The sequence below is a fragment of the Sus scrofa genome, chromosome 4 (assembly GCF_000003025.6).
Source record: "Sus scrofa isolate TJ Tabasco breed Duroc chromosome 4, Sscrofa11.1, whole genome shotgun sequence".
In the NCBI taxonomy this organism is placed as follows: Eukaryota; Metazoa; Chordata; class Mammalia; order Artiodactyla; family Suidae; genus Sus; species Sus scrofa.
The window spans coordinates 126,101,638-126,126,410 of NC_010446.5; the positions used below are offsets into that span (position 1 = coordinate 126,101,638).

The window sequence follows — 24,773 nt, forward strand, 5'->3', positions numbered from 1 at the left end:
GTTCCTTAACATAAAATAATCTGGAAGAGCTTGCATGCCTTTCATGAACTAACTTAGGGCTAAGGATGCTATATTTAATGAGAATTATTTTTTATGGTAGAGATTTACTCATTAACGAATCCTCACTTCCTTTTTTTTTTATTTCATTGAAACCTTCTGATAACCAAACCTTCTGATCTCATTTGCTAGAGTAAGTGAAGTGTTTAAACTAGATATACTAATCTAATCTTCCAAATTGATGTTTCTTTTTTCTTTTTCTCGCAATAGCTTGGATCACCTGAAAAAAGGCCTGAATAAATGTATCGTTTGTCACCAGCTAAAAACTGTCATCATTAACTTGATTAATCAAATGCTGCTCTTAAAGATGGATTGAAACATAAAATAGCCAGCCTAGTTCCACATAATGAAGAGATTAGTTTGACACACAAGACAACCAATTTAGTATTGCTCGATGATCATGCTTTATTTAGAAAGCCATCAATTAGTGTATTTTTCCTTGATGTACTATTTTTTGTCTTTCTAACAAGAAATGATGATTTCCTTAAATTCATCTGCTTTCCTTAAACATAAAAGGAAATTTATCTCAGCACTCTTAAGTCCTAAAATGTGAAACTCTTGTTTTATGAGGAAAGAGATTAATGATGTATTAAAATGCTACAGTGGAATTCTTTTTTTTTTTTTTTTTTTTGTCTTTTTTGCTTTTTCTTCGACCGCTGCCGCGGCATATGGAGGTTCCCAGGCTAGGGGTCGAATCGGAGCTGTAGCCCCTGGCCTACGCCAGAGCCACAGCAACCCGGGATCCGAGTTGCGTCTGCAACCTACACCACAGCTCATAGCAACGCCGGATCGTTAACCCACTGAGCAAGGGCAGAGACCGAACCCGCAACCTCATGGTTCCTCGTCGGATTCATTAACCACTGCGCCACCACGGGAACTCCCAACAGTGGAATTCTTTATTGGGAGAAGTTGCTTCTTTTCTTTCTGTAGCATGCTTAGGAGTGTGGTCTGGTCATAGAAGTCAGAGCAGGAGAGATCCCAGACGCCTCTGTGCTTCTGTCTTTTGGATGAAATTAAAATGGCCTGTATGCACATACTGAGATGTACATTGTCATTAACTTGGAAAGGAGTTAATTAGATTGTACTGCTTTTTCATGTATACAGTGGTTGGGAGAGGTTTTTGGCCAAGTGAAAGAATTTTAAGTCACAGTATTAGTTTTCTTTGTATGATTGATACTTAAAGCAGCTGAGGGAGGTGTATTCATGAGGTTTATTTACATGGCATATGGACTTTTAATCACCCCATATTGAGTAGTAAGTTCTTAGTATGATGGGAAGAAACAGCAGCAAACATGTCATTAACTAACCTAGGGCTAAGGATGCTTTCTGGACGTTGTGTTTACTGTAAATGAGAAGTTGAATTTGATGTCTAAAGTGTTCTGAACTGGATCAGATTTCAAATGTTAGACTCCAGGAATTTTGAAAAATAGAGCGATGCTGTTTCATTAATAGTTCATGGAAATTTAGCATTTGAAAGACCGAGCTGATGTGTTTTAGAACCTATTATGACTTACTAGATGATATGCCATTTATGGGCATGACGGATTGTTGAAATCTGTTTTGTTTTGTTTCTTGGTGTTGTGTGTGAGGTGGGGCCTGGGCAGAATGCTGTATCTGTGTGAAGTATGTATGTTTCTTTTTTTTTTGCATACGAGTGAAGGGTTGGTGTTGCTGCCTAAGGGTGTCAGCTTCCTGGTGCTGGTGGAAGCTTTACAGGATCCCAGGGGACTTGAATTGCCAATAAGGAGACCCTGTGTCATGAGAGCCTAAGCTAGATTTTCCTGGCTCTGCAGTTCATCTTGCAGGCTTTCTTCCCATCAGCGAAGCAGGATAGTAATCAGATAAAAAGCACTTACTCAACGTTCCTTAAACACCCAGTCTTGGGGCTGCACCATTGTCTGGCTAATGATCTTAGTGTGTCTTGTCTCCGAGAGACAGGAGTCCATGGATGCTGTTTGGGATTTTGGGTCCATAAGAGAAGTGGTCAGAATTTTGCTTGTTGCTGATTTGAAGGAGAGTCTGTAAAGAACAAACATTTTGAAACTGTTTAATGGATTCTAGGAGCTTGTTCCCCGAGAGGTTCATCCTGGCCCCGGAGCCTGGGCTATTGTGTTCCTGTCCTGCCGCCACCAAGGAGGAGTCGTGTCACCTTGGGCAAGATTCCTCGCTCTTTCCGAGGTTGGAAAAGTATAGATTTCTTGCTCGGAGAGAGAGTGGGCAACATGAGAGGACAACATGAGAAGAATACATTAATATTTTAATAGCTTTCAGCAGCATAAGCATCAACAGTTGTAGAAAACATGTACTTGAGGGAAAAATAAGTTTATCATGGGGAATGAATTCCCGTGAGGCTGAGAGCATCTCTTAGGACTGAAGCCTTGACCTTCATCCCACCCACGTGTTTTCCATTTCTTAAAGCAAAGACATCCTTCTAACCCCTTCCTACTGCCATTCTCCTGATTACGACAGAGGGATACTCTCTTTGTAGAAAATTTAGAAACTACAGAAAATGACAAGGAAGAAATGAAAACAGCTTTACTACGCAGAAGCAAAGCCCTAAAGATTTCCATATAACTTTATAGTTCTTTTTATTTTGTATATGCATGTGTGTAAACATAATTGGAATCATGCTGACTGTAGTATTTCCAACATTTTGTCTTAAAAATTTACTATGGACATGTTCTCCCATTGAGTATTCTTCTGAAATATAATTTTAAATAAATGCATAGTATTCCAGAACATAAAACTTGTTTAAAGCATTTTCTTTGCCATTACAAATTGTTCTTTGCCAAAAGAATATAGAAAGGGAGAAAGGAGAAAAATGAAAGTCTTTCTTATGCATATTCACTGTACTTATTAGTTATTTTCTCTTTTTGTTTAATAGTATGACATATTACACATTTTTCTATATTAAGCTTATGTTACATATCACGAAGATTAAAATTTATAGTTTTGTATCATACAATTAATATTTATAATTAATATATCTGTGTGATTATGTTTCTGGTATATGCAGTTACATTTTATAGTTCAGCATATTTATTGAGAGTGTTTTCTGTGGTAGATATTTGGCATATACATGTGAGCAGGAGAGATGGTACAAGGTATAAATGATAGTATTATTCTCTCATAGCCTTTTTGTTTCTGTTATCATTATAGCTTTACATGTGAGCTACTACTTTGATGCTGTCACTGTGAATAGCCGCATTGTGTTCTAATTGTATCATTAGTTTCACCAATTTATCACTGGCACGTATTTGGATTGTTGTCATTGTGATGAAATTCTTTTTTCTTTTACTTTTTTTCTTTTTATGGCTGCACCTGTGGCACATGGAAATTCCTGGGCCAGGGGTTGAATTGGAGCTGTGGCTGCAGGCCTATGCCACAGTCACAGCAATGCCTGACCTGAGCCACATCTGCAGCCTGTGCCACAACTCAGGGCAACTCTGGATCCTTAATCCACTGAGCAATTGAGTGAGGCCAGGGATCAAACCTGCATCCTTATAGACACTACGTTGCGTTCTTAACCCTCTGAGCTGCAATGGAAACTCCCATGATGAATATTCTTATATTTAGTTTTTTTTTCACATTCTTAATTATTTCCCTAAGACAATTTCCTAGAGCTTAAAATCTTGATTAAAGGGCATGCATATTTTTAAGACTTTTTCTATTTATTGACAAAATGCTGCTCAGAGCAGTTGTACCATTTTTTGCTCCTCACAGCAATGTAAGAGGTCCATTTTCCCAGCCCAAAAAAAGCTTATCATTGGTGTTTTAATTTTCATGCCTATGGTTTTATGCCAGAGAGTCTCTCCTCCTCCCATACTCCTAGATGCCGCATAGTTAAAATTTACATGATTTCATTAAACATTTTAAATTCTTAATCTAAGGGAAAGTTGTTTCTTTGTTGAGTAACCGTAAGAAGCAGTGCTTCCCCTGTTAAGTAGCCTCCTCATGGTCCCAGCACCGTTTACTGAGCAATTAATCCTTCGTACCCTGATTGGAAGTGGTGTCTGTGTCTAGCTTGGATGTACTGATGGGGTTTCAGGATCATTTTCTTTTATTTAGTATATAGTTTTTGTTCTTTTTAATATCTAGCGGCACAAATTCTCCTTCCTTTTAAAACAATTTTTCAGTGTTTTCTTGGATTCGCCTTTTTATTCTCTCCGATGCATTTTTTCTCTTTTAAAATTCAGATATGTTCTCCCTTTGCCTTTCGAATCTCAATAGTTATTTAAGAGTCTCTTTAAATTGCCCGTCAGATCATCTTTTTCCCTCTTCTCTTATTAATTTTCTTTGGATCATGTGCTAGAAATGTTTGCTTTTATATTTTAAATTCCACGAAACTTTCCTTGAGGACTTAATATACAGTCAACTTTTGTAAATGTCTCATTGGTTTTTGAAATGAATGTATTATCTATTGCTATGAAATTCTCTCATATAAAAGTATTAAGTCACATTTAAAAAATGTATTATTCAGCAGTCCCTGTTGTTGCTCAGCGGGTTAAGAACCTGACTAGTATCCATGAGGATGCAGGTTTGATCCCTGGCCTCGCTCAGTGGGTTACAAATTCGGCATTGCCACAAGGCTGGCTGTGGTGTAGGTCAGCAGCTGCAGCTCCAATTCAACCCCCTAGCCTGGAAACTTCCATATGCCATGGATGTGGCCCTAAAAAGACCAAAAAATAGTATTATTCAAATATCCTGTTTTCTTTCTTTCTTTCTTTCTTCTTCTTCTTCTTTTTTTTTTTTTTTTTTTTTTGGTCTTGTCCTTTTAGGGCCGCACCCGCAGCATATGGAAGTTCCCAGATTAGGGGTCAAATCGGAGCTGTTGGTGCCGGCCTATGCCACAGCCACAGCAACGCCAGATCTGAGCCATGTCTGTGACCTACACCACAGCTCACGGCAATGCCGGATCCTCAACCCACTGAGCGAAGCCAGGGATTGAAGCTGCAACTTCATGTGCAGGTTCCTAGTCAGATTCGTTTCCGCTGCACCATGATGGGAACTCCCTCAAATGTCCTGTTTTCTAAATTTATTTTTTGTTCCATTTCACCTGCCAGTTTCTGAGTCAGATATGTAAAACCTCTCTCTATAGTTGAGAATTTGTCAAATTACCTTTCCTTTTTAATGGCTTTATTACATGGTTAGGGACAGAATAATTCACAACATTTTTATAGTCTTAATAATTATAATCTTTGAACTATTTTGAATTTTGAGTTTGAATTCTGTCTTGTCAGATAAGGCCATATCTACTTTTGTTTCAAACAAAACATGAAAAACTGCAGAAAGTTGTAAGAGTTAAATACTGATAAAAGGATCATACCGAACAGCTTTAGTATGTATTTTTCCCCTTGCACTACTTGTAAAAGGTACCCACTCTCATTCTTTTGGCTTCTTCTTCTGGTATTAACCCCCAAGTTTCTAAATACTGCTTCTATGGCTCTTGGCTTATTATTATCCAAGATAAGAAAAACTTCTCTCTACCTCCCAATATAGTTCTGTTATAATCTTTGCTAACAAATCCAGTATTTACTCCACAAGTAGCTAACAATACAGCTGACATTTATTAAGTACCTTTTATGAGTCAGACATAACCATTAGTGCGTTTATTCATTAATTTCATCATCACAACAAATCTAGTGGATAAGTACTATTATATTGTTTATGAATTTTATAAATGGGAGAACGAAGGTTCTCAGTAACTTACTTTATTATGACTACATAAATGTTTTCGCTGTTGAGCCAAAGCAGAAACTATGACTATGTCTCCTTTCCTAGTCAACCGTTTGGTTTTCTTGCAGTTTATAATTGCCTTATTTTAGAACTTGCTTCGTTGTCTTCATCGCTAACTCTTCCCCCAAAGCAAATGTGCATGTTACTTTCCTCATCTTGAAAACGTAGTAGGTAACAGTGAGGCCCCTTCCATCCCATTTACCTGGAATCTTATGTCTTCTTGCTCTGATCTAGAAGGACTGTTTCCTAAGCCTGCAGCCTTGTGTTAGAGTCCTTATACCCTAAATCCTATCACTTCTTCTTTCTTGCTCCAGAGGTTTAAGGGAGTCCATTCTCCAGTAGTTTCCTGGTAAATAGGACGGAAGAAATACATTTTTAGGTTTTCCATAGATAGATGTGTACTTATACCCATTCTGCTTGGGTGTAGAATTCCAACTTGGAAATAATTTTTCCAGCAGAATTTTGAAAGCATTGATTCATTTCTGTCTAGTTTTTGATATTATTAATTTTTTTCTTCAGCTAAGACAGCAGATAATTGATGGTGCATGCGTCACATTCAGCACACCTGAGAACAGAACTCATCCAGAATGTCACAGGTCCAGGGCAAAGAACTAAAAGGGACCGTTTTGATATTAGCAAGGTGGGTCTCGGAATGGCTGAGGTGATCAGGACGGTGTAAAATGTTCTAGACCCACTGGGATAAGCTCTAGACGGAAGGCCGGCATCCAACAACTTGTACCAGCGTCCCTGGCCTCCGGGCTTCCTTGTTTCTGCTCCTGCGTGTTCTCTGGGTGTTCAGGTTTGCTTGGACCACTGCCTCATCTTTCTCCTTTTGTGCTTCAGCCTGAGCGTTCGCTTCTTTTTCCACGATGCTCTCCTGGTGCAGAGGTTTCTCAGAAGAGGGTACGAAGGCCGAGAGAGCCAGTGTTATTTTGGAGAAGCCTGATACCACTTGACTTCATAACCTTTGTATTTAACTTTTTTCCCTCTGTGGAAGATTTTATGACCCTTTTATTTCATTACAGTGACAATTTCACAGTGATGTATCTTTGGGTTCATCTTTTCTCATTTAATGTCCTGGGCGTGTTTTTCTCATTTATGATTGTGGACCTTTGTAATATAGAGGTTTATATCTTTATATATCCTTAAATTTAGAGGAAGTTTCTTATATTATTTCTTTGATAATGCACTCCTTAGTCTCCTCTTTCTGGAACTCTTAGACATTCACTTCATTGTTATCATTTTATTGTTTTGTTCTACTTTCAGGGAGATTTCATCCACTTTATCTTTTGATCCTTTCACTGAGTTAAAAAACATTTCTGCTGTCAAATTTTTAAATTTTAAGAGCTCTTTTGTGATCTTTGAATGTTCCTATTAGCATATTCTTCTGGCTTTGTTTCAGTGATACAACATCTTTTATTTCTCAGATAATGTTTACTTAAAAAAAAAAAACTCCTGGAGTTCCCGTCGTGGCGCAGTGGTTAACGAATCCGACTAGGAACCATGAGGTTGCGGGTTCGGTCCCTGCCCTTGCTCAGTGGGTTAACGATCCGGCGTTGCCGTGAGCTGTGGTGTAGGTTGCAGACGTGGCTCGGATCCCGCGTTGCTGCGGCTCTGGTGTAGGCTGGTGGTTACAGCTCCGATTCGACCCCTAGCCTGGGAACCTCCATATACCGCAGGAGCGGCCCAAGAAATAGCAACAACAACAACAACAACAACAACAACAACAAAAAAGACAAAAGACAAAAACAAACAAACAAACAAAAAAAAAACAAAAAAAAACTCCTCTCCTTCTTATAGTGTTCATTTCATCTAAATAGGCCTCTCCCACTCCTGTTAGTACGTTTTAGTTTCTTAATTTTTCTCAAATATCTGTTGATTTTTGGTTGTGCATTCCCACTAAAGTGTAAGGGTAACTGGAAACCTCACCTTTGGGTATTTATGAGACTAGAGCTTGCAGCTTAGTGGCCTCACCACAGAATCAAATTGATTCGGTGACATTGGTCTTCCACTGGGCCAACCAAGTGTGAGAATCTGTAGTTCTTTTATCTTGGGCTAGTCAGTATTCCAAAAAAGGATCCCCCATCTCCTTTTTGCAGTTTTTTGGCAGGGGTGGTGGGCATGTCCACAGTGTGCAGAAATTCTCGGGCCAGGAATTGAACTCTGTACCACAGCAGTGACCTGAGCCACTGCAGTGACAAGGCCAAGTCCTTAACCCTAGCCCCACGGGAGAACCCCCCCTTTCCACAGTTTTGCATCTGGCTGCCCAAGTTCTGGGGTTATGGACTTCCCACGTCGTCTGCGGACTCTCATTCAGTTTTCCTGTTTTCGGTCTAATGACTCCTACCCGCTGAGTCCGTTGGACTCACTGGAGGATCCAGGATGAGCCCCTCATCTCTAAACCCTTGGCGCTCACATATGCAAACTCCCTTTCCCCGAGTAAGGTCCTGGGGATTAGGACGCGGACATGCCGGGGAGGCCCAACGCTGGCCAGGACATCCTCTTACTGATAAGATACAGAGGAAGAAGACGCAGAAGCAACTTTGGAGCAACCATTGGGTCATGACAGTGGAAGCGCAATGCAACTCAAGTTTAGTGAGAACCTTTTGGTATTTCAGCCATGCCTGTGCCTTGTGGTTTGAGCATGATGACTGCATTAAAAGGGTATATTAACATGACTCTCTGAAGTATGCGTTCTGGAAGCTGCCCGTTCTCAATACCTCTTAGTCTTCCACCAGGAATAGCCATCGGGACATGGAAATAAAGTCCTTTTCAGAATTACTGAAGCTAAAAGCCTCCTGGGTCTCATTGCCTGGATTTCAAGGGCTGCCTGAACTTTGCAGTATCCACATCACAGGCGACTGTGTTTGCAGCTGTTCCCGTGGCACTGAAAACAAGGTCAAATAGCAGAGAAGGAGCCCAATGCTGCTGTCTTTGTCAGCCTTTTCTCATTGGCTTTAGAGTCCTCAGAAATTTCCCTGTTTTGATTAGATCTGGCACCTCTCCTCTGCTTCTGACACTTGCAGTGGATTTTTTAAATTGATTCTGTAATTTTGCATTTTTGGGAGGGAAGAGAGGTAAACATGTCATTTATCAGCCACCCAGAATAGGAATATTCAGCCCATTTTTTTTTTTAAAGAAAATTAAGTTGAGTGATATGCGCTGTTAAGAGTAGTAAACGCCCAGAAGGCGGTGTCATGTGCTCAGCTCCTCAGGCCTGTCAAGGAAAAGTGCACACAAGTTTGTTCCCAGCGTTTGGATCACTGACGAAATGCCACAAGCTTTAAGCATATAATGGTTACTGCCATATTCAAGAAGGGAGACAAGAAAGAAAATTATGACAATTGTGGCGTGTTTGTTCTTGCAGCGGCAGTCACTGGGCCAGACTTCTTCTGGGTGACGTATGTAGCAGATGCCCCTGGCACCCCGTGTCACATCTCCTCAGCCCACCTCTGTCTGTAGCTGCAGCTGCAGTGGACAGCTCCACGAAGGTTCAGGCTCACCTTGTGCTGAAATGCCATGCTTCATGTGTGCGCTGGGTGTCTTTCTGCTCTCCGCCCCTGGGCCTTCTCTCACGCCACAGGAGCCCATGCATGTGCAGCCCCAAAGTGTGGGGATGTTAACGCCCCAAGGCGACCCTCAGCCAGTGGGGGACAGGACACAGTGAATAAATGTGCCAGCACCTTTCCTTCGGGGGCACAACTCTGGGGGGCATTGTGTTTGCTTCTCAAGTGGCCCTGACTGCATCAGGTCCCCATGGCCTGGAATGGGGAGCCGGGTAGCCCAGCCTCTTTCTGCCTTTGCCTTCTTTCTTCTTTCACTCTCCTGGCTCCCTCACCCCTGCTTCATGGAATCACCTCCCAAGAAATCACTTGTCATCAGGGCCTTGCATCAGACCCTGCTTCTGATGAAACCCAAAAAGACATCACCAGTGCTACTGCAGAAGTTGAATGAAGCCTAAATAAGACTGAGGTGCTTCATTGCTGGCCTTGACTGCTTGGGGGTAAAGAAGGTAAATAGGAAAGCCATTGGGCTCACGTTTTATTGACCTTCAGAAACATGTTCACCTATGAGAGCATAACTGCTGACTGAGTTTTCTAGTTCAACAGCATCCCAGGGCTGCAGTGGCGTGGACAACGAGAGTGGGGGTGAGGGGAATAGCTGCTCTTTGTTTCGTACTTTTTACAGGGCTCTTTGGATTATATTTAATCCACTAAATAACCCTTAAAGATGGATGTTGGAACCCCCACTTCGCAAAAGTCTGAGGATAGAACAATTACGTAACTTTCCCAAAGCCACGATGACCAGCAGATGGCAGATTCCAGTTCCTAGTGATTCTGCCTCAAAACTGGTGTTGTTTCTATCACCTCACTGGTGCTTTTTTTTTTGTCTTTTTGTCTTTTCTAGGGCCGCACCTGCGGCATATGGAGGTTCCCAGGCTAGGGGTCGAATCGGAGCTATAGCCACCGGGCTACGCCACAGCCACAGCAACGCGGGAATCCAGGCCACCTCTGTGACCTACACCACAGCTCACGGCAACGCCGGATCCTTAACCCACTGAGCAAGGCCAGGGACCGAACCCGCAACCTCATGGTTCCTAGTTGGATTCATTAACCACTGAGCCATGACAGGAACTCCTCTGGTTGTACTTTTAAATGGGTAACATTGCATAGAATTTACTTATTCACATGTTCAGTATGTTTAAACTTTATTTTAAAATTTGTATTCAAGGTCATGTGTATACATGGTACAAAATTAAAGGTCATGTGTATATATGGTACAAAATTCAAACATCCGGAAAGGTCTACAAAAAAAGACATTGCCTCTTCCCCTCTGCCTCAGGCCTGTTTAGGAGGTGCCTATTGTTACTGGTTTCTTGCATAGTCTTGCAAAGATATCCTCTATGTAGTCTTTTATTTTTGTTTCTTTTTTTTTGTTTGTTTTTTTGTTTTTGTCCTTTTTAGGTCCGCACCTATGGCATATGAAGGTTCCCAGGCTAGGGGTAGAATCGGAGCTACAGCTGCAGACCTGCACTGCAGCCACAGCAATGCCAGATCTGAGCCATGTCTGCAACCCACACCACAGCTCACGGCAACGCCAGATCCTTGAGCGAGGCCAGGGATTGAACCCGCAACCCCATGATTCCTAGTCGGATTCGTTTCCACTGCGCCACAACGGGAGCTCCAGTATTTTTGTTTCTTACCTATACCATGCACATGGCTCTTTGCTTTGCTTTGCTCATTTTCCTTAAAATATGTTAGAGCTCCTTTCAGTTGATTCACAGAGGTTGGCTCATTGTTTTGAACTGTTGCAGAGTATTCTATTGCATGATTGTTGTCTAATCTATATCATCTGTTAAATTTGACCATATAAAAAGTTACTACTTTTTGATACTGATTGAACCAATTACTTAAAGAGTCTTTGAAAACAAAGTAGTGGCATGAATTATCTATAACTTACAAAACACAAGGAATGGTTTCTAACAGCAGAAGTAAATGGTCTTTTCATCTGTGAATGTACAGGGAATTTTGAGATGAGTAGAATTTCAGTTCTTTTCATGTAGATATCTCTGTCTCTCTGTTTCTTCTGTCTCTCTCTCCTCCTTACCTGTGATAACTGTTTTTAAAAATTATGCTGTGCTCACTCTCAGAAGTCTAAGGATTGAGTTTAGAATTTATGGTCACTTTCAACCTAGTTTCTTTTCTGTTGGTTTAGAGGTCATTTTCAGAAGCAAGTGGCAGTTTCAGAAATTGTTTGTTTCTTTGTTTATTGGTCTTTTTAGGGCCGCAGCCATGGCATATGGAGGTTCCCAGGCTAGGGGTTGAATCAGAGCCGTAGTGTCTGGCCTACACCACAGCCACAGCAATGCAGGGTCCAAGCCTCATCTGCGACCTACACCACAGCTCACAGCAATGCTGAATCCTTAACCCATTGAGCAGGCCAGGAATCGAACCTGCATCCTCAAGGATACTAGTCGAGTTTGTTAACCGCTGAGCCACGATGGGAATGCCTATTTTTTTTTAATTAACATTTATAAGGTAGATAGATATATTGGTTATAAATTTTCTTCAGATGACAAGAAAATTCAGAATATGTTAAGATGACTTCAAATAGTTATTTCTACTTTTCTTAGATTTATAAAGCCTTCTTAAAATTTGTGTTCAGTCTGCTTATTTCTGCGACTAAAGGAAGATTCCATGAGCCCCTAATGAAATTAATAAACTGTAATTTATCCAAAGTCTGACCTTCCGTAGTATCTTTTCTCTGTCCTGTCTTGGAACTGTGCTAGAATAACCTCACGCACACTTACTGCGTTAGGTTTGATTCCCTGGAAGCTGACTCCGAGATGGAGGCTTGTAAGAAGAAGGTCCCCGGGGGTTTGGTCTCCGTTAACACCCCGTAAGCAGGGACTTGAGGGAGGTGGGGCCTGGCGGGAGGAGAAGCTGCCCCACAGCCCAGTTGCTAACTGAGGTCTCAACTCCTCCGCAGGGAGCTCTGAAACCAGACGGTCCTTCAGACGTGTCCTAATTTGAGGGAAGGAGGAAGAGCTATAGATCTTCCATTGACCCTTCACGTGCATCGTAGAGTCAGCGTATGGATTTCTATAGAGGATCCTGTTGGGATTTTGACTTTAATGCTGTTGCATCTATAAATCTATTTGATTTAATGTCTTTCAACATTAAATATATTCTTTGATTTCTTTCATTGGTGTTTCGTAGTTTTCAACATACATACAGGTTTTCTATGAATTTTGTTAGATTTATACCAAACGTTTTCATTTTGGTGATTTGGGAAATGATATTTTAAATAAGTTAAATTTCCAATTGCTCATTGCTAGTGTATATTGTTCTGTGATCTTGTTGAACTGATTTATTAGCCTTATTAACTTTTTGCATGTTCTTTAGAATTTCCTTCTTAAATAAACAATGATATCATCTGGGGGGGGGGGAAACAGACAGAGTGGTTTCATTGCTTTCTTTCTAATTGGTGTGCCTTTTATTTCTTTTTCTCTCGCTGGCTGTGTCGTTCATTAGATGTTAATTAGGAATGATGAGAGAAGACATGTCTGTCTTGTTTCTGATCTTGGGGAAAAATTTAGTCTTAGACATTGTGTGTGATATTAGCTATAGGTTTTTTGTAAATGCCCTTTATGAGAGGGAGGAATTTCTCTTCTATTTCTACTTTGCTGAGAGATTTTATGGTGAACGGATGTCGAATTTTATCAAAAAAAATTTTTTCTTGTATCTATTGATGTGATCGTACAGTTTCTTCAGTCTTTTGATATGGTGAATTAATCACACTATGATTTTTCCAATGTTGAACTAACCTTGCATTCCTGGTATAAAATCTATTTGGTCATGCTATATTATTTTTACAAATACACTCCTGGATTTGATTTGCTTATATTTTGTGAAAAGGTTTATATCTGTGTTCATGAAAGATAATGGTTTGTTGTAGTATCTCTGGTTTGGATATTAGAGTAACAGGCTGGCCTATAAAATGAGACAGAAAGTGCTCATTCTTCTTCTATTTTGGGGGGAGAGTTTGTATAAGATGGACTTTTTTTCATTTTTGGTTTCCCTAGAGCATATGGGCATATGACGTTCCTTGGCCAGGGATCAGATCCAAGCTACAGCTGTAGCAACGCCAGGTCCTTTAAACCACTGTGCAAGGCTGGGGATTGAACCTGCGTCCTGCTGTTGCAGAGATGTCACCGATCCCATTTGTGTCAGAGTAGGAACTCCTAGAATTGACCTTTTTGATACTTTTTCATAAAAGTTTAGGAGATTCTGCCAGTAAAGCCATCTGGGCCTATAGTTTTCTTTGTAGGATGTTTTTAGCTACCAATTTATTTTCTTTAGTAGATACAGGAAAATTCAATTTATTTGTTTCTTCTTGAGTAAGCTTTTGTAGTTTATGTCTCTTAAGGAAACTGTCTGTTTCACCTATCTTGTCGAATAGATGCACATAGGTTGTTTATAATACTAACTCTTCTTTGGCTGTATGATCTATAGTAATATCCCCTCTTTCATTTCTGATATTGGCAATTTGCATGTCCTCTTTTTTTCTTAATTGGTTTGGCTAGAAGTTTGCGAATTTTATCAATCTTTTAAAAAAACTAGCTTTTTAAGAAATAGCAACAACAGCAACAACAACAACAACAGACAAAAAGACAAAAAAAAAAAAAAAAAAAAAAGGAGTTCCCGTCGTGACGCTTCTCTTTACGCATTGCTTATGCACTGGGTGTTGCTTGTCAGAAATTTTGCTTTGTTATGATTTTATTTTCATTTAACTGAAATATTTCCTAATTACTCTCTTGACTTTCTCTTTGATCAAGTTATTTAGAAGTGCATTGCTTAATTTCCAAATATTTGGGGAAAATTTTAAGATTTATTTCTGGTTTTGATTTCTAGCTTAATTCTGTTATTGCAGAGAATATAATTTGATATCATTTCAATTATTTTAAGTTTTGAGGGGCTTGATTTATAGCCTGGAATATTTCTTGGTGAATGATCTATGTGCACTTAGAAGAATATGCATTCTGCTGGTGTCATGTGTTTATTGTGTCAAGTTGGTTAATAGCTTTGTTCAGGTCCCCCGTATCCTTACTGAGTTTCTGGGTTTTGTTCTATTAATTACTATCGAAGTCAGAGCTGAAGTCAGAACCTGTAATTGTGGATGTATCTGCTTGTCCTGTTACTTCTGTCAGTTTTTGCTTTCTGTATTCTAAACCCCACCTGTTAGGAATGTAAACATTTAGAATTTGGAATTGTTTTGTCTTTTAGTGAATGAACCATTATGTTTATCCCTTATAATATCCTTTTTTTTTTTTTTTTTTTTTTTTTTTTTGCACTCTACTTTGTCTGATCTTCGTGTGGTCACTCCAGCCTTTTGATTGTTCTGAAAGATATACATGCTGTACTTTTAACCTACTTACATTTTTAGGTTTAAAGTGGGTTCCTTGTAGACAGCGTGCAGTTGGGTCTTGCTTTTTTGGCATTTGGTAATCTCTGTTTTTAAAATGGTGAATTTTGGAGTTCCCATCGTGGCACAGTGGTTAACGAATCCGACTAGGAACCATGAGGTTGCGGGTTCGATCCATGGCCTTGCTCAGTGGGTAAAGGATCCGGCATTGTCGTGAGCTGGGTGTAGGTTGCAGACGTAGCTCGGATCCCGCGTTGCTGTGGCTCTGGTGTAGGCTGGTGGCTACAGCCCCGATTCGACCCTGGCCTGGGAACCTCCATATGCCGCGGGAGCGGCCCAAGAAATAACAAAAAAAAAAAAAGACAAAAAAAAAGATGAATTTTATCATTTATATTTAATGTAATAATTGGTATGGTTGGACTTAAATCTGCCATTTTGCTAGCGGTTTTCTGTTCCATTATCTTTGCTCCCCTTTTCCTTTTTTCTTTTTTCCTGTTGGCTTTTGCAATGAGTAGTGTTAAAAACTCCACTTTATCTCCATTACTTGGTCTATTATTTACATTTCTTTTAAAGATTTTCTAGTTGTTTCTTAGTATTTACAATATATACTAATATAATCATAGTCTAACTTCAAATAATATTGTACCACTTCACATATTACATGAGAATCTTACAACAGCATATGCCCAATCTGTCCCTCTTTCCTTTAGTCTTCTATGCAATCTATAAGATGTTTTACATTTACTGTATAATAAACCCTCAATTCATTGCTACTATTTTAAAATTAGTCAGTTATCTTTTAGAGCTATTAAAATGAGAGAAAAATCTTTTACATTTATTTTAATCATTTCTGGAGATGTAATTTCTTTCTTAATTTTCTTTCTTTTTTTCTTTTTTCTTTTTTTTTTTTTTTTGTCTTTTTAGGGCTGCATCTGTGGCATATGGAGGTTCCCAGGCTAGGGGTCAACTCAGAGCTGCAGCAGCTGCTGGCCTACACCACAGCCACAGCAATGCTAGATCTGAGCTACACCACAGTTCACAGCAGCACTGCATCCTTAACCCACTGAGCAAGGTCAGGGATTGAACCCACATCCTCATGGATACTAGTCTGGTCGTTACTTCTGAGCCACAGTTGGAACTCTCATGAGATGTAATTTCATTATGTAACATCCAGTTTCTTTCTGATATAATATTTCTTACTACTAAGGAACATTTTAAAAAACATTTTGTAGTGCAGGTCTGCTGGTAATGACGTCTCTCAGCTTTTGCTAGAAGGATATTTTCACTGAGTATAGGTTTTTGGAGAGAGAGGTTTTTTCCCTTTCAGGATCTTAAAGGAATCCTGATACTGTCTTCTGAATGGTGTAGTTTATCACTAATAGTCTACTATAATTAATATCTTTTTTACACAGCATGTTATGTCTCTTTTTTCCCCCGTCTTTCTTTTGCCTTCCAAGATTTCTTTTCATCACTGGTTTTTAGCAGTTTGAATGTGATACGCTGAGAAGTGTGTGCCTGTTTGTGTGTGTGTGTATGAAGGGCTGGTTTGGTTTTTTGTTTGTTTCTTGTTTTTAGTGTTCATCCTTTTTGGGGTTCTCTGAGTTTTTTGATTGGTGGTTTGTTATATTTCACTTTTTAGGGAAATTCTTGGCTAGTGTCTTTTCAAATATTTCTTTTTCTTTTTTTTTTTTTTTGTCTTTTTTTAGCTATTTCTTGGGGCGCTCCCGCAGCATATGGAGGTTCCTAGGCTAGGGATCCAATCGGAGCTGTAGCCACCGGCCTACACCAGAGCCACAGCAACGCTGGATCCAAGCCGCGTCTGCAACCTACACCACAGCTCACGGCAACGCCGGATCGTTAACCCACTGAGCAAGGGCAGGGACTGAACCCACAACCTCATGGTTCCCAGTCAGATTCGTTAACCACTGCGCCACGACGGAAGCTCCTCAGATATTTCTCTAGCATGTTATATTCCTTTTTTCTTGTATGTTAGATCATTTGACATTTTCCCACAACTTTTGGATGCTCTGTTCTGTTTTATTCACTCCTTTTCCTCTTAGTGTTTGAACAATACCTATTGCCCTATCCTCAAGCTCACTGTTGCTTTCCTTGGCAATGTTAGTTCTACTGATGAGCCTGTGGAAGGCATATTTAATCTCTAATACCAGGTTGTTACGTTCCTAACATTTCTATTTTACTCTTTCTTATAGTTTCAAAATATTTGCTGAAATTTGCTCTATGCATGTTGTCCTCCTCTTTCATTAAAGTTTTTTCCATATTAGTTATAATCTGATAGGTCCAACATCTGATTCTGGTTTTGTGGATTGCTTTGTCTCCTGATAGTGCAATTTCCCCTCATTCGTTTTTAGTGGGTTTTTTTAAAATAATTTTTGATCAAATGTTTGGCATCATGTATAGGATAGCAACAGTCTTAGGTAAATAGTATTTATGCCTGAAATCTGCACAACTTTCATAATGCTAGGTCATGAGTGTGTGCGTGTATGTGTGTCTATTTGGGGGGAATTGAATTAATGTAATCAGGAGCTACATTGGGTTTATATTGGCATCAGATTTTCCTGGAGTTAGCTTGTGTTTAGGTTGAGACCCAAGTTGCTGAAGGGTTTTTGCCAATGTTCACACACTTCCTTTTGCTTTGGCCTTTTCCTGTGCACCTGTGTCTTATAAGTGGTCTCTCCACATTCATGTCTTTTCCCTACTGGTGGGAGATTGCTTTTGCTTCTTACTTGGAACTTGCTAGCCTGGTGGTGGTAGTTGGGGAGGTTTCTGGTGTCCTGATTTAAATTTTTCTTCCCTTGTGGTGTGATGCCTTGAGTTTTTTCTTTTGGGCTCTGCCACAGTGGACCAGCATTTGTGTTTTTGTCTCCTTAAGACGGTCTATCTTTTCTTATTACTTAAGGTTACTTGGTGGCCATGTGATTTTTTTTTTTTTTTGCCCTGGTAGGTTCAAGAAAAGCTATGATTTTGTACTTTATCTGGATTTCTCTTTTTGTTCAGGTAGTCGTGATGCTCTTTCCAGCTTTCAAATCACAGGTAGAAGTGGAATTCCTTTAGTTGCATCTTTAAGGGGCCATTCTATTGCTTCATGAGGCCAGTTGTGTGGTATATGGTATGTGCCCAGTGCCACACCTTTGCTATAATGTTGGTTTCATGGTTTGATGCAGTGTTTTGTGGTATCTCATGTTGGTGAATTAAGTACTCTTGACGTCCTTGGATATTAGTGCTGGCTTAGCCATGGGGGCAGGAAAGGTTGTTCCCAGATGTCAGGTTGATCCCATGTAAATAAATCTTTAATCCTTCCAGGGTGTAGGCTTCTCAGCTAGTCATCTTGCCACCAAGGGGGTATTTGATCTCAAGGAATGGTGTCATCCTCTGGGGGTTTAGCCTTGATCTCAGTTGCTGCCAGTTGGTTATTCAGCAGGGCAGTAACTAGATCAGCCTTGGTCAGTGGAAGCCCATGCTGTTGGGTTCATGCATAGTCTCCATCCTTGATGCCACCCCTACTTCATTAATGAACTATGTGGGAAATGACAGAGGCTGGATGGCCTCAACTAGCATCATACTACCTCTGGTTATTTAGTACCTCTTCTTTGGTAAATGCCCCCTGGTGAAGTTAAGGTGTGATGGAGAGATTTCGTACTTGTTGCTCATGCTCACGTATGCATCCACATGCCTTTTCCTTGGACTTCCTTGTTCTTAATCCTCCAATCCATTTCCCCTTCCAGACCCCTGAACAACAGCCAGGACGTTCTCTGCTGCCCACGGGTCTGTATATAGTCTTATCCTGGGCTGCTATTCTGTTCCTGTGACCTGGATGACAAGATATGCTGCTTGGAGCTCTGTCCATTGGGAAGATTTACTTCACTGCCATCTTTCATGATCACTTCTGAGTGGGGCTGTAGTGCAGCAGTCTGTTTTTGGCTTTCACCCACATGCTGAGCTTACCCCCACATGATCCAAGGTTGACAGGTCCCCCCTCCATCGGCTAGTCGTAGATGACTCCCCTCCATTCTGTACCGTCAAGGTTGAGATCTGAGTGAGAGATGCCAGTGCAGTAGTGGTGGACAGCAGAGAGGGTGTGGCTCACCTGTTTATGTAGCTTACTTGTGTCCTGTGGCTCTGCTGTTCCCAATCCTGAATGCATACCTTCCATCTTTGGGTTGTTGCTGTGCCTTCTCAACCTAATGACTTCAGCCATTAGCGCATGATGGGGAATTTTGTCTGCATGGAATATCAGGGCCCGTAGGATGAAAGAAGTTACTTTTAAATGGTGCATAGTTCTCTGCTGCAGATGGTATAACTTTGCTCCAGATTCCTTGGGGTCTGTAGTCTCTTGTGGGAGGGCTGCCCTGTGCCCTTTAAGATTTTAGCATCATCCCTTGCTTCTACCCACAAGATGCCGGTAGCTTGTCTCCACTCCTTGCCTCCCTCCATCGTGACAAGCAATGATGTCTTCAGATGTTGCCAAGAGTTCTCTTTGGAGCAAAACTTCCCCTGGTTGATAAGTACTGGTCTAGACAACCGGGTCCTCTTGGACTATGTTATTCCACGAGGGAGGAGTGTTAACATGGCCCTAGGGGGAGACTCTAGATGTACATTGTTGTTGGCCCCACGTGAATGTGAATTTCTTCTGATCTTCCTTTTATAGGAATGGAAAGGAATACATTCCCCAGATCAGTGGCCTCATACCAAGTGCTCAAGGCAGTGTTTATCTGCACTAGCAAAGATACCACATCTGGCACAGGAGCTGCAGTTGTGGCTAATGCGTACTTATGTATGTCGTACTTTACTGTCATCTACTGTGATCCATTTGGGTTTTTTAGGGGCCAGACAGGTGAACTAAATGGAAGTACAAGAGGAACCATCACCCTTGCAGTCTTTGGCGTGGTCCTAGTCTTGCCATACTTCCCAGGATGTGATGTTTTTTTGATTTACTACCTTGGATGGGAGTGGGAGGTGATTTCTAAGGATTTGCATGGATTTCTGCCCTATAATAGCTGTGAGCCCACAGGTCAAAGAAGCAATATGAGGGTTCTGCCTACTATAAAGTAAATCCAGTCCAACTACATATTTGGAGACTATAAAATCATCACTCCTGGTTGAAGTACCCAGTGAATGGAGTGGACGCCATTGGAGCTGGAGCTTGGCTACAATTCCATTTATTACCTTGCCCTCTTGTCCCCACTTGAAAAGGGACACCCTGGTGGTGCTCTGGGTCCTCGGAGGTCAGTGTCATTTCAGACCCTGTTCCTAGCTGTCCTCAAAAGGTCTGAGTGCTCCTTTTTTCCACTGCATGGTTATCCAAGTAAGTGGCTGTATATTCATCCTCCCGAAAGAACTGGGAGAATTACTACTGAATGCGCTTGATGGAGTGTTTTGGGGTCCATCGTCATAAGGACCTAGCCTCTCCTTCAGTCAGCTTAGAGAAGTGGCTCAGGACTAGGTAAGAAATTATGACTTTCCTACACTGGCTCTCCTTAGTTTCCTGATCATCTATCCTTGACTTAAAAAAGTTGCATTAGTTAAGCAGTCTTCTGTTTTTGCTTCTCTGAGCAGTGTGTTCCAGCAAACCTCTCTGCATCTCTTTGGAGGTGGAGGTGCCCTGGTTGCCACTCCAGTCTTGCTGGTCATCGTGATAATTTGGCCCACTTTGCTTTTTGTGGTTAAGTGTTACCACTTGACCTCTTTTCTTGCAGGATTTTGGAATCTTTATTCTGTAACAGTATCTCCTGCTATCAACTCTGGCCTACAGGGAACACACAGAGCTTCTCTAGGGGGCTGATTCTATTTCCCCAGTACACTCCGTGTCAATGACTGGTGCACAGTATGCTCTGGCCCCGTCCGTGGACATGGCTGGTGGATTTTCTGGATTAAGTAGTATGCTCATTCTGGCATACCTCTTTTATCATCTTTTAAATTTCCTTTTCCCCATAGGATGGAAATTCTTTAAGCTCTACTTTTTTTTTTTTTGTCTTTATAGGGCCGCAGCTGCGGCGTATGCAGGTTCTGAGGCCAGGGGCCTAATCGGAGCTGTTGCTGCCAGCCACAGCAATGCCAAATCTGAGCCACGTCTGCAACCTACACCACAGCTCACGGCAATGCTGGATCCTTAACCCACTGAGTGAGGCCAGGGATCAAACCCACAACCTCATGGTTCTTAGTCGGGTTCGTGTCCACTGTGCCACGACGGGAACTCCTAATTTCTACTTTATTTAGTGAGGGCCATTGATTTCCCAACTTTCAGAAGCTATCCTAGCAGTGTGTTAGAATTGTTTACTGGGGTTCTTACCGTGGAGTAAGCTACTTATAGTTGCTGGGGGATAAATCAGCCCTGAAGAGGGGATTTGGGGGGAGCATCACAGTATCTACCCACTAACCTGCTCAGAATCACACTCTGTGACACTAACCTCCTGTGTGAACGTTGTAATGGCTTTTGTCAGAAGCAGTGCAATCTGCCCTGGTAGCGTGATATCCAAATGAGTGAGCCATTTCCTGAGGGTTTATGATACTAAGTGCTTTAGAAAACATTGGCTTCCTAAATGCCATCCTTGTCAAAGTTGTCGCCTTCTTGATTACATACTTATTCCAGTGACATCAGTTACCCTAATCCAAACAATTCCATCAGTCCTGTTTGGGGATCGCTGTTAGAAACCGTGGGACGTTATTGGGAAATCCTTTGATGCGGTTCTCCTTCATTCTCTGCAGGAGGATTTGGTCGTTTGGAAATAGTCAAGAGTCATTCAGAGCCAAATCTGGTAAATAATTTAGAAAGGTATGAAAGGCAGGTGATGGAACTTTGGTTCTTTAAAGCAAAATAAAAAAAAAATTGACTTCCTGACTGTTAAGCAGCAGTGATCTCTGTTTTCTTGGATGTTTGTAAACCATCTCCAAAGCGTGCCTCAAAAAGCCGTTCCAGAACATGCTCTGAGCAGCGACACCCTTGCTGGTACTCTCAAGGGGAGTACCTGAAGACTGACACTTGTTTAGGTTAAATTCTCCAAATTAAATTTATTTTGCTTTGTACCAAGACAGAGACCTCGAGGGGAAGCATTGTATTGATTTAAGAATAGTTTAAGAATAACAACTTTACCCATTTTCTACTCTCTAAGTCGTATTTGTTTTGCCCAGTCTATTTTGTAATATAAGGTTTTGATAGACTTGTTTTCATGTATTTTATCTTTAGAAGTATATGAAAAATTGAAGTATCAGTGATATACAATATTATATAAGTCAAAGGTGTATAGTATAATGAATCACAATTTTTTAAGGTTAGATTCCATTTATAGTTATTATAAAATGTTTTTGCTATATTCCCTGTATTGAATATGTTCTTGTAGCTTATTTTATACATAAGCATGTGTACCTCTTACTCCCCTACCTCTTTCTTGCCCCTCCCCCTTCCCTGTAATCAAACTGGTAACCATTAGTTTGCTTTCTATATCTGTGAATTTGTTTCTTTTTGTGGTAATATTCACTAGTTTGTTGTATATTTAAGATTCTGCCTATACGTGATATACAGTATTTGTCTTTCTCTGTCTTACTTTATTTCACTTAGTATAATGCCCTCCAAGTCCGTTTGTTGCTGCAAATGGCAAACTTTTATGCTTTTTATGCCTGAGTAGTACTCCATTGTGTGTGTGTGTGTGTATACATTCCAATGTATGTGATATATATTTATCCATTCATCTGTTGATGGACATTCAGGTTGCTTCAGTATCTCGGCCTATGTAAATAATGCTGCCGTGAATGTTGGTGTGCATGTGTCTTTTTGAATTAATGTTTTTGTTTTTTTCAGGTATACATCCAGGAGTGGTATTGGTATGTCACACGGCAGTTCAGTTTTTAGTTCTCTGGGAAATCTTCATATTGTTTTCCACAGTGCCTGCACCAATTTATACTCCCATCCACACTGTACAAGAATTCCCTTTACTCCACGTCCTCACCAACATTTGTCGTTTGTGTTCTTTTTGATGATAACCAGTCTGACAGGTGTGTGGAGACATGTTGAATCTTGAAATATGTTATCAGAGCTTAGCAAATGGAAGGTATATTCTCAGTTTCCTCTACATATTTCTTCATTTTCCAGATATAGATAATAAATAGAGAAAAGATTCATATTAAATTATCTTAAAATTATAATACTAAATTACACATTAAAAATTTCTGTAGGTGGAGCATCACATTTTGATGACTTCTAACATTTCCCATAAATATGTATTGTCACCTTTATTTTTATTTATTTTATCTCTTTGAATAGTGGGTAGATAAGTTTTATTGTACATTGGTGGCAAGTCTCTGTAAGATATGGTCAGAAGGACATAAGAAAATTTACATTGTACCTATATGCTAACATGGTAAAATTTAGAGGATTTTATGAAAGCTAAAAAAAAAAAAAAAGACAATTAGAAAGATAAACTATATCCCCATTCTTCAAAAAAACCCCAAATTCTTTTTTCAAGGATGTGTCTGTCACAGGTAGACTGCTGTGCATGTTAGATGCTATATGTTAAGTTGCACTGAGAATTTACAACAATTTTCATAGGTGTGAAGGTGTACAGGTAACTTCAAACTTGATCGTGCCAAGTGTCATGCTTAATTAAAAGGTGTTCCTTGCAAATTCAGATCTAAATTTAGACCTAGGAATTTATCTTCCCTCACCTATTTCTTGTAAAACTGTACACTGTAATTTGGAGGCTTGCTGAACAACCTGAACAAAAAAGTATGCTTTTTTGGTTTGTTTGTTTCAAGATGAGATGAATGCCATTTTCCTAGCAACGTACAAAGAGCTTACTCTTGGCAGTATTCGTTTCAGGTTTGATGTGGGCATTTATATGTTGGCTGAAATCCTCATTGAAAATTGTGGTTTTTTTTTTTTTTTTTTTTTTTTAAACCTTCCGTATCCCTGCTTAAAATTTGTTGAATTGCATTGCTAAAACAACCCCATAGCCATGGTCCCTGAGCAGCTAAGAGAATGACATGTCGCTATTATTCTGGAAATTGGGTATTGCTTTTAAACACAGGCATGATCAGTTTCTTAGAACAGTCTGGCCATTTTATTTAGAAATAGATCAGATTATTATTTTGTCTATAGTTTCATCAGCATGATTTATTCCATTGTGATTCCAATAGGTTAGCAGTAATAAACTGTTATTATTTAACATGCTGAGAGATACATTTTTGTCTTAAAAGACTGTCAAAAAGGAGTACTGATAATTGATGATACATTCCCCTGCTTCGGTACCATGCCTTGAAATTTAATTGTTAGATATTGAAACACGATCGTAATGTATGAAGAGCAGGTTTTTGTGGTAAACATCAACATTAAGAATTTCTGCACAGTTTCTGAGTAACTATAAAACTTTAGCGTTGGAAGAGAAAAATCATAAGAACAAATTAAACTTCCCAAAAATAATTAAAATAAATTAAAATGCAAAAATGCATTTAAAATCTGGCTATTCTTTTCTAAGCAAAAAAAAAAAAAAAAAAAAAAAGAGGGAGAGGGAGAAGGAAGTAAGGCTCTTCTTTGTCAAGCAGGCACTCTCTTGTCAAATCCACTTTCTTGCCTCTACTCGAATCACAGAGCAAGACTGCCTCTCACTTTGGAAATAAATCAAGGACCGTTGTACGTGCTGCTAAACAACGTCCGTGATGTCACACACCCAGCAAAGATCGTTCTTTTTTGGTGCCTCGCTCCGTCGTCGAACGTGGTCTGCCACGATTGTGGGAGGTGGTGGTCTTTGGGAATGCTGCCCATCAGCTTGCTGGTTTCAGAAATCGGACCAAAGACTTGAGGTTTTAGCGGAATTGATAAGAGCAAAGCCAGCATAAGAGCCCTTGCTTTGATGCGCGTTATAATAGCCAGCAAACCCCACCGTGGGCAGCCTTGAGAGCAGACCACTGCTCTGAGGAATACTTAGTTCTTTGGGGCTGATTATGGCTTATTGAGGCAGAAAACTTGTTCCAGTTCGAACTCTTTGAATTCCTTGTCCCCTCAATAGTGTGTCCGAAAAGAGCCTTCAATGTTTCATGTCGCAAAA

The 24,773-nt window shown here is 40.3% G+C and overlaps 1 long non-coding RNA gene across 2 annotated transcripts in view; it reads left to right on the top strand.

Moving 5' to 3' along the window:
* The window catches only part of LOC102158810, a 94,366-nt gene that overhangs the window by 59,428 nt on the left and 10,165 nt on the right, over positions 1–24,773 (top strand). The window contains exon 3 of one of the 2 annotated variants that reach the window (XR_002343783.1): positions 12,283–12,540. The exons of the other annotated variant lie outside the window; for it this stretch is intronic. This is a non-coding gene — a long non-coding RNA (uncharacterized LOC102158810). Of the gene's footprint in view, positions 1–12,282; positions 12,541–24,773 lie in introns of those variants that run through there. 2 annotated transcript variants of the gene reach the window in all.